The sequence below is a fragment of the Schistocerca serialis genome, chromosome 7 (assembly GCF_023864345.2).
Source record: "Schistocerca serialis cubense isolate TAMUIC-IGC-003099 chromosome 7, iqSchSeri2.2, whole genome shotgun sequence".
Taxonomy (NCBI): Eukaryota; Metazoa; Arthropoda; class Insecta; order Orthoptera; family Acrididae; genus Schistocerca; species Schistocerca serialis.
The window spans coordinates 299191164-299204400 of NC_064644.1; positions in this window are offsets into that span (position 1 = coordinate 299191164).

Sequence of the window (13237 nt, forward strand, 5' to 3'; positions counted from 1 at the left end):
GTCCACAACAGTGCCTACACAGCATTCTGGTAGGAAATATTCACACTTGTCTTCATACCCATTCATGGATGTGTGCAGTATTCACTGTGCTCCAGTTTCATAACGATCAAAAATCAGACACATATTCATAGGACTTTTTTGGTTTATTTTCACATGTAGAATCCTCTCACAAATTACGTGTCCTCCTAAATCACCCCTGTATATTGGCTACTTTACAAAATACTACAATTATTACACAAACAAATCTTAATCAAATCCAGTACATTAACATACGTAGGGGTAGCAAATAGAGTTATTTAATCTATGTATTAGTAGGAATGCCTGACAGAAAGATAAGGGTACAAACTTAAGCAGCTTCCAAGACCTGAATAGCTTTGCATTTTGATTCCATTAATCGTTCACCGGTAAACCTAAAGAAAGTCCTATCCACATACACCAATAAAAGACAGCTATAAAGCAAAAAAGGAAGTGGGTTCACAGTCTGATACCTAGGTTCACAGTCTCCCAGAAAAATTACGTTAAATTCAATAAACCCCGATCCAAGAAAATTTCTTCACCCATGTAGGGCATCCTTTTATTTGTCATTACTTGCACTATATAAAGCATTTAACCCTCATTAATAGAACAATAATTTGGTTGCATGTGGTTACTCACTCGGACAGAGGGATGGTCGTATCACAAAAGGTCATTTAATTCCGAAAATAGCTAAGAAGCAGCAATTCACTACACATATAACAGTTCATTCTAACCACAATCCTTTATTTTTTTGAATGGAGTTAAATCCATTGGCGTTGTACAGGTTTGTCTGCCTGTGTTTGTATGTTCACATAAAGGATCGTTTCAATCCACCAAAGAAATAACTATGAAACCACTATAAACCTGACACAAGCAGATATAATAGGAAAATCACCATAGGGGACTGGTTATAGGAAGTAGGGTCTTCCACGACTTTACAAGATTTGGACAAAAGAATGGGTGCTATCACTCACGGGTCACGAAACGCATTCTAATCAGAAAATTAGAACGAAGTCCGTTATTCAGCTAGTTTTACGCTTTGTGAAATGATGTGCATAATCAGCAAGTTCAGAGGAAACAGTTAAAGGCTAACTAATGCATGTGTTAATGACGCATGATCAGATCTTGACCGAAGACAAAGCACAGCGACCAATTCACGCGTTACACCTGAATTTTACCGAAATATTTTCGAAACTTGAACCAAATTATTTCCTACAGCACAACAGAAATAAACGAACTTGTTCCCTGATCGGATCTACCAATTAAGTCTCACAAAGAATATTCGAGGTTGTTGCAAACTATGTTCCGAGGTACCAGTGTACACACCATTCAACCAGACACCATGAAAACGTCGCCTACAAGACCTTACAGATGAAACAGTGAAACCTAAAATTAAAAGAACATGAAATGGGTTATTATGGACCAGTTTCACAATGAACTTATCGACGATGCAACACTTCCTTTCTGTCCTTTTGTATCCAGCGTTTTGTTAAATTTTTTCGTAATTTATTGGTGGACAAGTTTCCATTACCAGTTAACAGCTTTCTTATTAGAATAATTGTTATCTGTTCCCATATACTCTACCCATATTTTACTGTTATTAGATGTGGAATGCTTTCACTACCCTACATTGAACTGCTGACATTTTTTTCTTGAGTTTTTGTTTTAATACTATTAATTTTGTTATGTAACTGTGCATACAGTGGTGCCCTCCAGCACATGTGTTCTCTAGCAGATGTACGCTTGTTCCTATCTTAAATAGCAAAAATAGCAGCATCGTAGAATACACAATCATTTTAATGCTCAGTATTTCGCTGAACAACATGTGACGAGTTATGTATGATAACAATAATTTTGTGGTACATTCTCTGTAACTTTTATCGTCACATCTAGTTTTGGTTTAGGCATTCTTGCAAGATATGTTTTCCTTTGAGGTGTATGTTTGTATACTAGGTAAGGAGTTTTGTTTATCTGACAACCTTTGAATATTTTCATTATGTTTCCTTCTGTACTGCTCAGCTCGTGGTCTGGTGGTTACCGTTGTAGCATGTGGATCAAAGGATCCTAGGTTCGATTCCCAGCTGGGTCGGGGTTTTCTCCACTCAGAGACTGGGCTTTTGTGTTGTCCTCATCCCATTAAGGAAAATGGCGAGACTGGACAGTATAAAAATAGGGAATTTGTATGGGCGCTGATAACCACGCCGTTGAACGCCTCACAAACCACAAATAAGAATAATAATAATATTAATAATAATAATAATAATAATAATAATAATTTAAGGCCCGGGAAAAGAATAGGCCTCCGGTATGTTCTGCCAGTCGTAAAAGGTGACGAAAAGAACAAACCACTAATAGGGCTACCCCCCCCTTTTAGTGTGATTAGTTGGTTCAGGACAGAACTAAAGAAGCCTCGGACAAGCGCCGTCATGGTCGGGGACGACGCTTGAACCCTACGCCCGCCCACAATGATAACGACACTGCTAGCCAACTGGAAAATGATTTAAATCCAAATAGAGGTGTTTTGCAGTATATGCTTCCTGCAACCACCATAGAAGGAAAACAAAGACAGAGGATGGTCAGATGAAGTTATCGACACCTCGTGTTCTGTTATTACCAAGCAACAAACCTAGGAACCAACACAACTGGATACAGATCACAAGTATACACAACATTTATTACCAGATACCCAGAATTAAAATTTTTAACAGAACAATGACTAGCTGATCAGATCCGTGTAATAATCACAAATAACAGGATACCCCAGTCAGAATTAGAAAACATCAAACAACAAGTACAACAAATACTGGAACAAAATAATGTACAGTCAGAAGAAGAAGAAAATACAGTAATGGATTCAAACATCCCCGAGCAAACAAACCAAGAACAACACGCATCAATTAAACAATCAGAGGAAAACAAAATCTTAAGACAGCCACCAGAACAAGCACAAATAGAACACGAAGTGACACACATGTTAGATATAGAAGAAAAATTTCAGCTGACATATATAGAATACAACGACACAAATACAGACATTAGACCATTCTTGCATAGACCGCCAAATAACTCACAAGTCGAAACAACAATAACAACTATCAACACAATCATACACAACAAAATAAATGAAAACACAACTATGGAAGAGTTACAACTACTGGTTTATATAGGAGCACTCACTACACTAAATATACACACTAGGCAGAGATCAGAACCAACCAACACACAGAAGAAACCCACAAAACCAGAATGGCAACACAGGCTACAGATCAGAATAGAAAAACTGAGAAAAGACATCGGACAGCTAACACAATTTATAAGAAATGAAATGACAGAAAAAAACGAAAAAGGTTAGGTAAAATCTCACAACAAGAAGCAATAGAAACATTATACCAATTATACTTTCAACTACAGGAATCATACCATGCAATATCCACCAGTACATCAACGCAATACACCTACATCCAAACTTATATACACAACTACAGAAATCTGTAATTATTGATACATGTTCAATTACCCGAAAGTTCCTAAACGCAATGTAACATATACCGTACAGTTAAAAGGAAGTCACGCTTGATCAAGGTCCGCGTCACTTTTTCAATTTTTAGCCAGACATAACGTCTGAGACAAGAAAGAAGAATAATAATAATAATCTATTTTCTGTAGTATGCTTCTGATGCCCAGTTCAGTTCTGATTTCACTATTCTTTATGCGACCTATGAGTCCGACCGAGGATTGCCACCTTACTGTGTCTTCTCTGTTATGATCCACACAGCGGCGGTTTTCGCGTATCATCAACATCGACAAGTGCATTGAATATGAATGATACGATACTCTATGGTATTCTGCGGTTTGAATTCACTGTTTTTTTTTTTTTTTTTTTTTAGCAGTTGCATTGATTTGATTTTGTAAATGATACTGACAATATTATACACATGTATAATACATTATTCAAACTACAACTTCTCCCGGATAATTATTTTGTTCAAATTGCACAAGAATTCCACCTGACGTAGTATAATAATGTTGACTGTAAGCTGTGTTCATATCACTAAAATTACAGATCGTACATTAGAGCTTTTATAATTTTTTTGTCTTCAGTGGATTTAATTAGTCTTAGCAAATTGATCATGAAAAGGAACCACAGAATACCACCTGCACACAACACTGGCGTATGCTACCAGAAATATTTTTCTCCGTGATTCGTGCGTAGTTTAATTTTGGCCACATACATCAGCCGGCCGGAGTGGCCTTGCGGTTCTAGGCGCTACAGTCTGGAACCGAGCGACCGCTACGGTCGCAGGTTCAAATCCTGCCTCGGGCATGGATGTGTGTGATGTCCTTAGGTTAGTTAGGTTTAATTAGTTCTAGGTGACTGATGGCCTCAGAAGTTAAGTCGCATAGTGCTCAGAGCCATTTGACCCACATACATCAGTAATGAAATCTTGTTCAACAATAAATACCATCAGCACTGTTCTTAGAAAATGCAGTCTGATACGATTAATTTTTTCTTTTATAAATAGTTAAGTCCCACCGGTGCACATTTATTTGTTACACATCGGAATATTGAAAGTTTGCAGTTTCAAGTAATTTAAATTTGCCGCTGTAATAAAAGTTAAGATGGCGGCCAACAAAAAATAGAGGATTTCTTCTTTAGTTAAGATTTTCCTTTTCCCAATAAATCGTTTAAATCATTTAAATTGATGCCACCAATAAAAAAAATTATTAAATTGTTTTGAAAATTAGTTTAACACAAACCCATGCTATTTTCAACTAGAAGTACGGACGAAGTTGCTATATAATCGCAACTAAAAATGGCTGCGCTTCTTGTAGCTATGATAATACAATTAATACAAAATTATAATTAAAGGAGGAAGTGAATTTTCAATAATTAATCATAAATAGTTTTAACGCATTTGGCTCTATTTGTTTTTACCAGCAAATGAACATAAAAGTACAATAATTTTACATTAAATGTTTTTCGTTTAACAGACCTGAAATCGATTCGCGTCTTGCGTTGGCGATGTACATCAGAAGAAGACGACGAAAGGGTACAAAACAGAAGAAAAGAATGACGTAGATTAACAAAGAATGTGAGACAAATATTGTCTCTGTTTTACATAATTATCATCTTTTTAAGAAATAATTACATAATTGAATGAATATTATCCACACGTTCATATTCCACTCGTAATTATATATATATATATATATATATATATATATATATATATATATATCGTGGATGTTATAATGCGACCTATGAGTCCGACCGAGGACTGCCGCCTTACTGTGTTCTCTCTGTTATGATCCACACGGCTACGCTGGTGGGAGGATAAGCTTCTGGCAGGGCCACCATAGCTGGACAGGAGTCTTGGGCAGGAGTCAAACGACGAACAGTCCACAGCATAAGGAGGCAGGGGAGGAGCTCTTAGACATAGGGAAGTCAACCATCCTAGAGGAGACAACCTTGATAAAGAGTAGGGAAGGACACTCTAAAAATCCTGGAGAGATGGGCCCATAGCTGTAAAGAAGGAAACCATCTAAGGGACGCAAACCCAAAAGAACAGGTGTGCGGCAGCCCGACCACCTAGCTACCTGGGCCACAAGTCGGTATCCTGTAATGGGGGAATCATAACATTACTCACAAAAATGAAGCTGAGAAACGGATTGATCTGTCATATTTTTTAATTTTATATTGTACGTCTAGCAAGTAGTTATAATTTCTAATAAACAATGTTTTTCTCTGTTTATTTTAAATCTGAAGACGATTTCCAGCACAATGAAACTGGTCATATGATGGAACACATTCGTGAACTAGACAACTAGAAAATTTTATATTTAATTTTTCTGCACATTCGCCTCGATATTAAAATGCCGATCTTTGAGCACCAGGGCCCCACTTATCTTGCCATTCCACTTTGCACTTCATTCTTCGCCATTTGGACTTGTTTGACCATACTGGAAGCGTCTGAAGAACTCTTATAAGATGGTGCCTTGTTGCTGTACACTTCCATGGATTGTTGCAGCATTGTTCCATTTAAAGTCAAAGAGACGAATTTGCACATGATACTCCACTTATTGAGATGCACCGTTTTGTTTGCCGCCTCCTGCGGCGTTCTAGTGTACTGTGGCATGGGGATTTCAGAGTGTGCCAAGTATGCAGACATGTAATTGCAAACAAATAAATAATAAATTTCGGCTTGACATGTCTACCCGGTGCTGAGAAAAAGGGTATTAACAGTCGGACAGGCAGTCAGACGGGTGCAAAAGTGATCCAATACGGGTTCTGTTTCTACCAATTAAAGTACAGCACCATAATTAATAATGTAATTTTTGAGGTGATAATCAACTGTATGACTACTCCTCGCATAGCTTTATATTCCTGGAGCTGTTAGTGGTTTGGTGCTTAGAGTCAATATACGCACTGTAACCATACACCGTGGTGTACTACAATGAGAATGTCTCCATCCCCTCTCATATTATCTGGTCCACAGGAAGTCTTCCACACACAAGATCTACTGCTTTCTCTGAGTGTAAGATGACCTCTGCATTTCCTTGCTGTCATGCTGGTAGCCCCAAGTCCTCAGAGTGGCGTATCCACATGACTAATCAGGAGTAATTTCTTCTGAAATATTCTAGGAGAACATGACCAGAGAACACGAAAAGACGACCAGCGCGGCCTCCTCTTTTTCGGGTATGAGGGACAGTCAAATGAAAATGGAACATCCGCCACAACGGGACCATGGAGTGGTTCCATTCAAAAGTAAACACCACATGTGTTAAGATATTTGTCCTACTGGAAGACGAGATGACCAATTCCTCTTTTGCAGAATGTGGTTGGCCACTGACAGATCCACAACTGCACCCACTCTTGCATTGAAACCGATGCCCATACGTGTCGTTCGTCATGTTGCCAAAGATGGGAAAATTACACGCTGACAGATCCGAGCTGTACAGAGGATGTCTCATTGTTCCCAAGCAAATCACTGAAGTGTAGCCTTCATCCAATTGGCAGTGTGGGGGCGCATGTTATCGTGCAACAGGATGATTCCTTCTGACAGCAGCCTGGGGGCAAATGGTGAAGCCAACAGTGGAAATATCCATCTCCCCCATCGAAGAAATCCAAACCTATTCACACAAGTTCCAGTAAGGTCATTATGACATTCTTCTTCGACTGAAGGGGCCCTCTGCTCATCAAGTTCCTTGAGTGTGGAACCACAATCATTGTGGAGCACTATGAAGACGCATTGCAGAAACTGTGACGCACTGTAAAGCCGTAAAGTAAAAATGCCCAGAAATGTTGTCCAATGCAATCACCCTGTTGCAAGATAACGTCCATCCTCACACTGTCAGTTGGATGAAGGTTATGCTTCAGTGATTTCGTTGGGAAAAACAGCAACGTCCTCCGTGCAATCTGGTTATTTTGCTGTGTGATTTTCACTTCTTTGGTGACATGAAGAAAGAAATGCATGGATGATGGTTTCAGCCAGATGAAGAAGTGCAAGAATGGGTGCGGTTGTGGATCCGTCAGCAGCTGACCGCATTCTATGAAAAAGAAATTGATCGTCTCATCTCCCAGTGGGATAAATGTCTTATACGTGTGGTTGGTGATTACTTCTGAATGGAATCATTCCATGGTCCCGTTGTGGTGGGTGTTAGGCTTTCATTTGACTGCTCCTTACAGTTATTTTGTCTGACTACTGGCATTGTTTGAAAGGCCATGTCTTGATCTTGTCACAGCTCTTGGCTACGTCACTCCTCTTGTAGTGACATAATAATTCCTTTGTTCTGAATGGATCTGAGCAGCTTTCGGAACATCTCACAATACGGAGCCGATCAGATTGTCGTCCTTGGCGTCGTGAAATCGTGCGGATTCCTCAGAAGAGGGCTTACAGGATACCGCATCAGAATAACTTCACAAATGAGAAGTAGAACTTCTTGCAGAGGGGAGAAAACAGCTGTTACAACGATACTACGAATCTCTCAGTGAACATGGAGAATATATTGAAAAATTTTTAATAAGTGTGTATGAGGCGCTACCCAGAATTTCCCAAAATATCTGAATTTCCGAAAATATCTGCGTAAAAATCAGGAAACTTACATCTTAATGTTCACTGTCACCTTCAGCAGCTCCTTCAAGCTTGTATGCAACGCATTCAAGCTTTTTCCCATTTTCCCATTGTTGGAAGCAGTGCTGGAAGTCTGCAGATTGAATCGTGTTTAGAATGCTTGAATCTCTTCTGCGGACTCATAACTCCACCCATTCAACTTCAGTTTCATTTTCAGGGAGAGGAAGAAATAATAAGGGGTTAAAACAGGCTAATAGGGTGTATGGGAGACATTTGTTACGTTACTTCTTTTTTTATTTTTCTGTCCCAGAAATTCCCTCACATTGAGCAAGCTGTGTGTAAGGGCACTATTACGATGCAATCAACAACGCTATGTTATCCCATCCTTCAGGCCGTTTGTATCTCACATCTTCCCTCACTCTCCGCAAGCCGGCCAGGGTGGCCGAGTGGTTCTAGGTGCTACAGTCTGGAACCACGCGACCGCTACGGTCGCAGGTTCGAATCCTGCCTCGGGCGTGGATGTGTGTGATGTACTTAGGTTAGTTAGGTTTAAGTAGTTCTAAGTTCTAGGGGACTGATGACCTCAGCAGTTAAGTCCCATAGCGCTCAGAGCCATTTGAACCATTCTCCGCCAAACATCGCACACAGTAGGACTTGCTTGTGATCAAATGAAAGGAATTCCTTGTGAAAAATTCCGTAAACGCCAAGAAAATACCAGTAGCGTTGAGTATATGGATCCGTGAACTTGGTTCCCTTTTTTGCACATCGGAGAGAAGGATGTCTGCCACTGCAAGGACTTCTCTTTCGTTTCAGATTCATAACATTACACTCATGATCCCTGGACAGGAAAATTGGATCATCTTGAATTGTTGTTTACAGTTGATTGTACGCCTGTACTCGATGGTTTCAATGGTCGGCGTTCAAAAGATGAGAAACGAACTTCACTGCAATTTATCTCAACTCCAATTCATCAGCTAAATTGCGTTGACATGTTCTATATGAAATTCCAACTATTTCGCAAACATAATAAACTGTCTGCCCTACGGTCGCAGGTTCGAATCCTGCCTCGGGCATGGATGTGTGTGATGTCCTTAGGTTAGTTAGGTTTAATTAGTTCTAAGTTCTAGGCGACTGATGACCTCAGAAGTTAAGTCGCATAGTGCTCAGAGCCATTTTTGAACTGAAACTTACTGGCAGATAAAAACTGTGTGCCGGACCGAGACTCGAACTCGGGACCTTTGCCTTTCGCGGGCAAGTGCTCTACAACTGAGCTACCCAAGCACGACTCACGCCCCGTCCTCACAGCTTTACTTCCGCCAGTACCTCGTCTCCTACCTTCCAAACTTAACAGAAGCTCTCCTGCCTTAACTGACTGCCATCTGTCCATGTTGATCACTTCATGCACTCTTGCGATCGTTTCCGTAGTTGTGAGTAAGTACAGCCAGCCCATTTGTCACCTCCACAGACTCCCGGCCATATTTAAACTGCTAAAACCACTCAAAAGTTCGTATTTGGTTCATAGCTTGCTCACCAAATGCCTGCCTTAGCATGTGGTGGGTTTCAGCTGCAGTTTTGCGGAGCTTAAAACAAAACTTAATCTAGACCCTTTGTTTCTTCATGTCAGCCATTTCGAAGTTCGCAGTCACAGTAGAATACGATGTAAAAAATCAGCATGTTCACACCGATGCACTCACAATAAAACCAAATAGCAGGCTAGCAGTTGAAACGCTTAACGACAGGCACGTAGCGACGAAAGTTTCTACTGTTCACTGCTTGTGCGCAGTATGCCAAATCTCGGAAACTGGTGGTAGCACCCTGTATGGAACTCGTGTGGCACGCGGTCTGGTCAAGCCATTTTAGTCTGCGTCACTCCGACGTCTTCTGTGTCACGTGTCTCTAGTGTAGCTGTCTTGTCAAGTCCATGGTCCAATTCCACCGCCGGCTGCTGTGCCGAGCGGCTCTAGACGCTTCAGTCTGGAACCGCGCGACTGCCACGGTCGCAGGTTCGAATCCTGCCTCGGGCATGGGTGTGTGTGATGTCCTTACGTTAGTTAGGTTTAAGTAGTTCTAAGTCTAGGGGACTGATGACCTCAGATGTTAAGTCCCGTAGTGCTTAGAGCCATTTGAACCATTTTTTCCAATTCCATCCACCGACTTTGAAAAGTTATGTGGTGAGTGACGCCTTGAGTTTACGTTGCGAAGAATGTAGGTGACCTTTTATTAAATGATGTGCGTGACTGTCTTAGTAACTGGTGTAAACTTTGATGTTTATTGCAGATATGTCGTGATTACGACGGTGTGGTTGAACAGGAACCTGAGGGCCTAGCTTAAATTGTTGCTAGAGAAACGAATAGCGATTATATTTATAATTTTGTTTCTCACAAATGTTTGATTCTTTCTCGAATGTTGCACGTTTCTCGAGGATGAATTTAGGTAGGAATCTAAGAGCACAGCTGAAATCGCTGTTGATCATACTTGTAATAGTGGTTCTTACTTAAGTCATGGAGTTAGGGCGTATGTAGCGTTTTTATCGTTCGTTTCTATGGAATTTTGCCTTGGAATTGTGTTTCAATATTGCAGTGCTTGCAGTGTGCGTGCGTGCGTGTCTTGTGTGTGTGTGTGTGTGTGTGTGTGTGTGTGTGTGTGTGTGTGTGTGTGTGTGTGTGTGTTTGGCCAGCCTCGATTAATTTAGAGCTGTCGATGGTTGGTGTGTATGTTTTACGATTTTTTAAGTTTATTGTGAGATTGTAGTTTGTTTCTGGATGCGAAATTCTTTGAAATGAGAGTTTTCAAATTTTTGTTTGGTTAGTTTTATTTGGGAGGGGGAGAATGGTTGGCATCGTGTGTGTGTGTGGGTGGGGGGGGGGGGGGGAGAGAGAGAGAGAGAGAATGAGGGTGCTGGTGTCGCTGTCTTCAGTTAAGTTTATATACAATGACGGAAAAAACTGCAAAACCAAGAAAGAGTTGTGCACCTTATATTGAAGTTGGTAGACGTATTTCTACATCTGAATGATGTTGCATATTCCAATTTCGTGCCAGTCGCGTAAGAGTGGTGCTAGTAGCACCACAATGAGGATGCAAATACTGTAACGTTCGAGAACGTTAGAAACCTTTGAAATTCGGCATGATGAGTTGCAGTTACTCAAGAACGCCTTTAAGGCGACCAAGGCGGCATTATCAACACCTCACTGAGTTTGAACGAAGTCGTGTAACAGCGTTACGAGAAACTGGATGCCTCTTTTTCGATATTGGAGAAAGACTTGGTAGGAATGTAGAGACTATACAGCATTGCTGGCAGCAGTGATCACGGGAATGTACGTCATATGGCTCTGGCTCTTAGTACTGCAGCTGCAGCAGCAATCTGAGCAGCAGTTGACACCACAGTGACACAACGAACTGTTCCAAATCGGTTACTTCAAGGAAAGCTCCGAGCCAGACGCCTCGTAGCGTGGATTCCACTGACCACCAAAGTCCACATACTGCTGTTGTAACACAAGCGAGAGCTCACTGGAGGGCAGGGTGGAGGTCTATTGTGTCTCCTGATGAAAGCTGGTTCTGCCTCAGTACCAGTGAGGACCGTGTGTTAATTAAAAAAGGAAGCCTGTTGAGGACCTGCCATCAACCTGTCTGCGCGTTAGGCACACTGAACCTACACCTGGAGTTATGAATTGGGGTGCGATTTCGTTTGGCAACAGGAACACTTTCGTGGTTATCCCACGCACCCTTGTACGTCAATCTGGTGATTCGACCTGTTGTGCTACCATGCATGAACAGCATTCCAGGGGGTGTTCCCCAACAGGACAACGCTCTCCCACATACTGCTGTTGTAACACAATGTGTTCTACAGGGTGTCGACATGTTGCCTTGGCCTACTCGATCACCAGATCTGTCTCCAATCGAGCACACATGGGACATCATCGGAAAACAAGTCCAGCATCGTCCACAACCAGCATAAATCGTCCCTGTATTGATCGACCAAGTGCAATGGGCATGGAACTCCACCCCACAAACTGACATACAGCACCTGTACAACACACTGTATGCACGTTTGCATCCTTTTATTCAACGTTCTGGGAGTTACACCGGCTATTAATGTACCAGCATTTCACATTTGCAATGTTTACATTAACCTGTGATCTTGCAATGTTAATTACCTAAGTATTTTACCTAGACAAATGTATTCCCGAAATTTCATTACTCTACGTTATTTATTTTTTAATGCTGCGATTTTCTTTCGTCAGTGAAATAGCGTAGATCAAGTGAAATGAAATGAAATATTCGAATCCATTTGCGCTCTTTATTCCAAATATAAGGTCATGGGTCAAACCAGAAGGGTGGACTCGGAGCCTGTGCTAATCTCACTGTCTTTTGTGTGATGAGTACTTGGTGCAGTATCGTTTATATTGATGATGCTGGTGTTGCGAGGTAATGGAAAGGCTGAAACCTGGCAGTGGCATGTGACCTTTTCTTCTCAAAAAGCACCAATGCCGCCGAACGAAATGTGACAGGTTATTTTGTAACTCACGAATCCATATCAGAAGATGACATGTAATGAGCTCTCAAGGCTGTAACCGATAAATATCCAGTTATATATCGTTAACTCTTTCTGATAAATTAGTTTTGATTTATAGCCATATCTGAGCTTGAGAAAGGAAACAGCCATTGTATAACGACACGACTGTGTGTGATTAAATGAAAAACTGAACACTTGTCGGTATCGAAACTGATTAGATAAGCTTGCTTGACTTATCAACAAATAAATAGTTCGGCCCCTCTGTTGCAAAAATAAGTGTCAAGCTGTGTGGCAGAAGATGGAAGGGCGAAAGGTCTATGTGGTTACACTGGTTGTTCTGCTGGGGACGTCGATAGCCGGTCAGTCGGCGTCAGAGTTCCCAGATGGATTTCTGCTTGGGGCCGCGACCTCGGCGTACCAAGTGGAAGGCGCTTGGAACGAGGACGGTGAGTCACAGCCACAGGACTTACTAGAAATCAGATGCAGTCCCACTTCCAACACGATAGACGTTTAGTCTTTGGTTTATGATGTAAGAGTATACAGCGACGCATTTTTTTCTAAGGGAGGAGGACTAAAAGGGGGGTTAAGAATGTGTCATCAACAAGGTCATTAGGGAGAGAGCACAAGCTTAGACTAG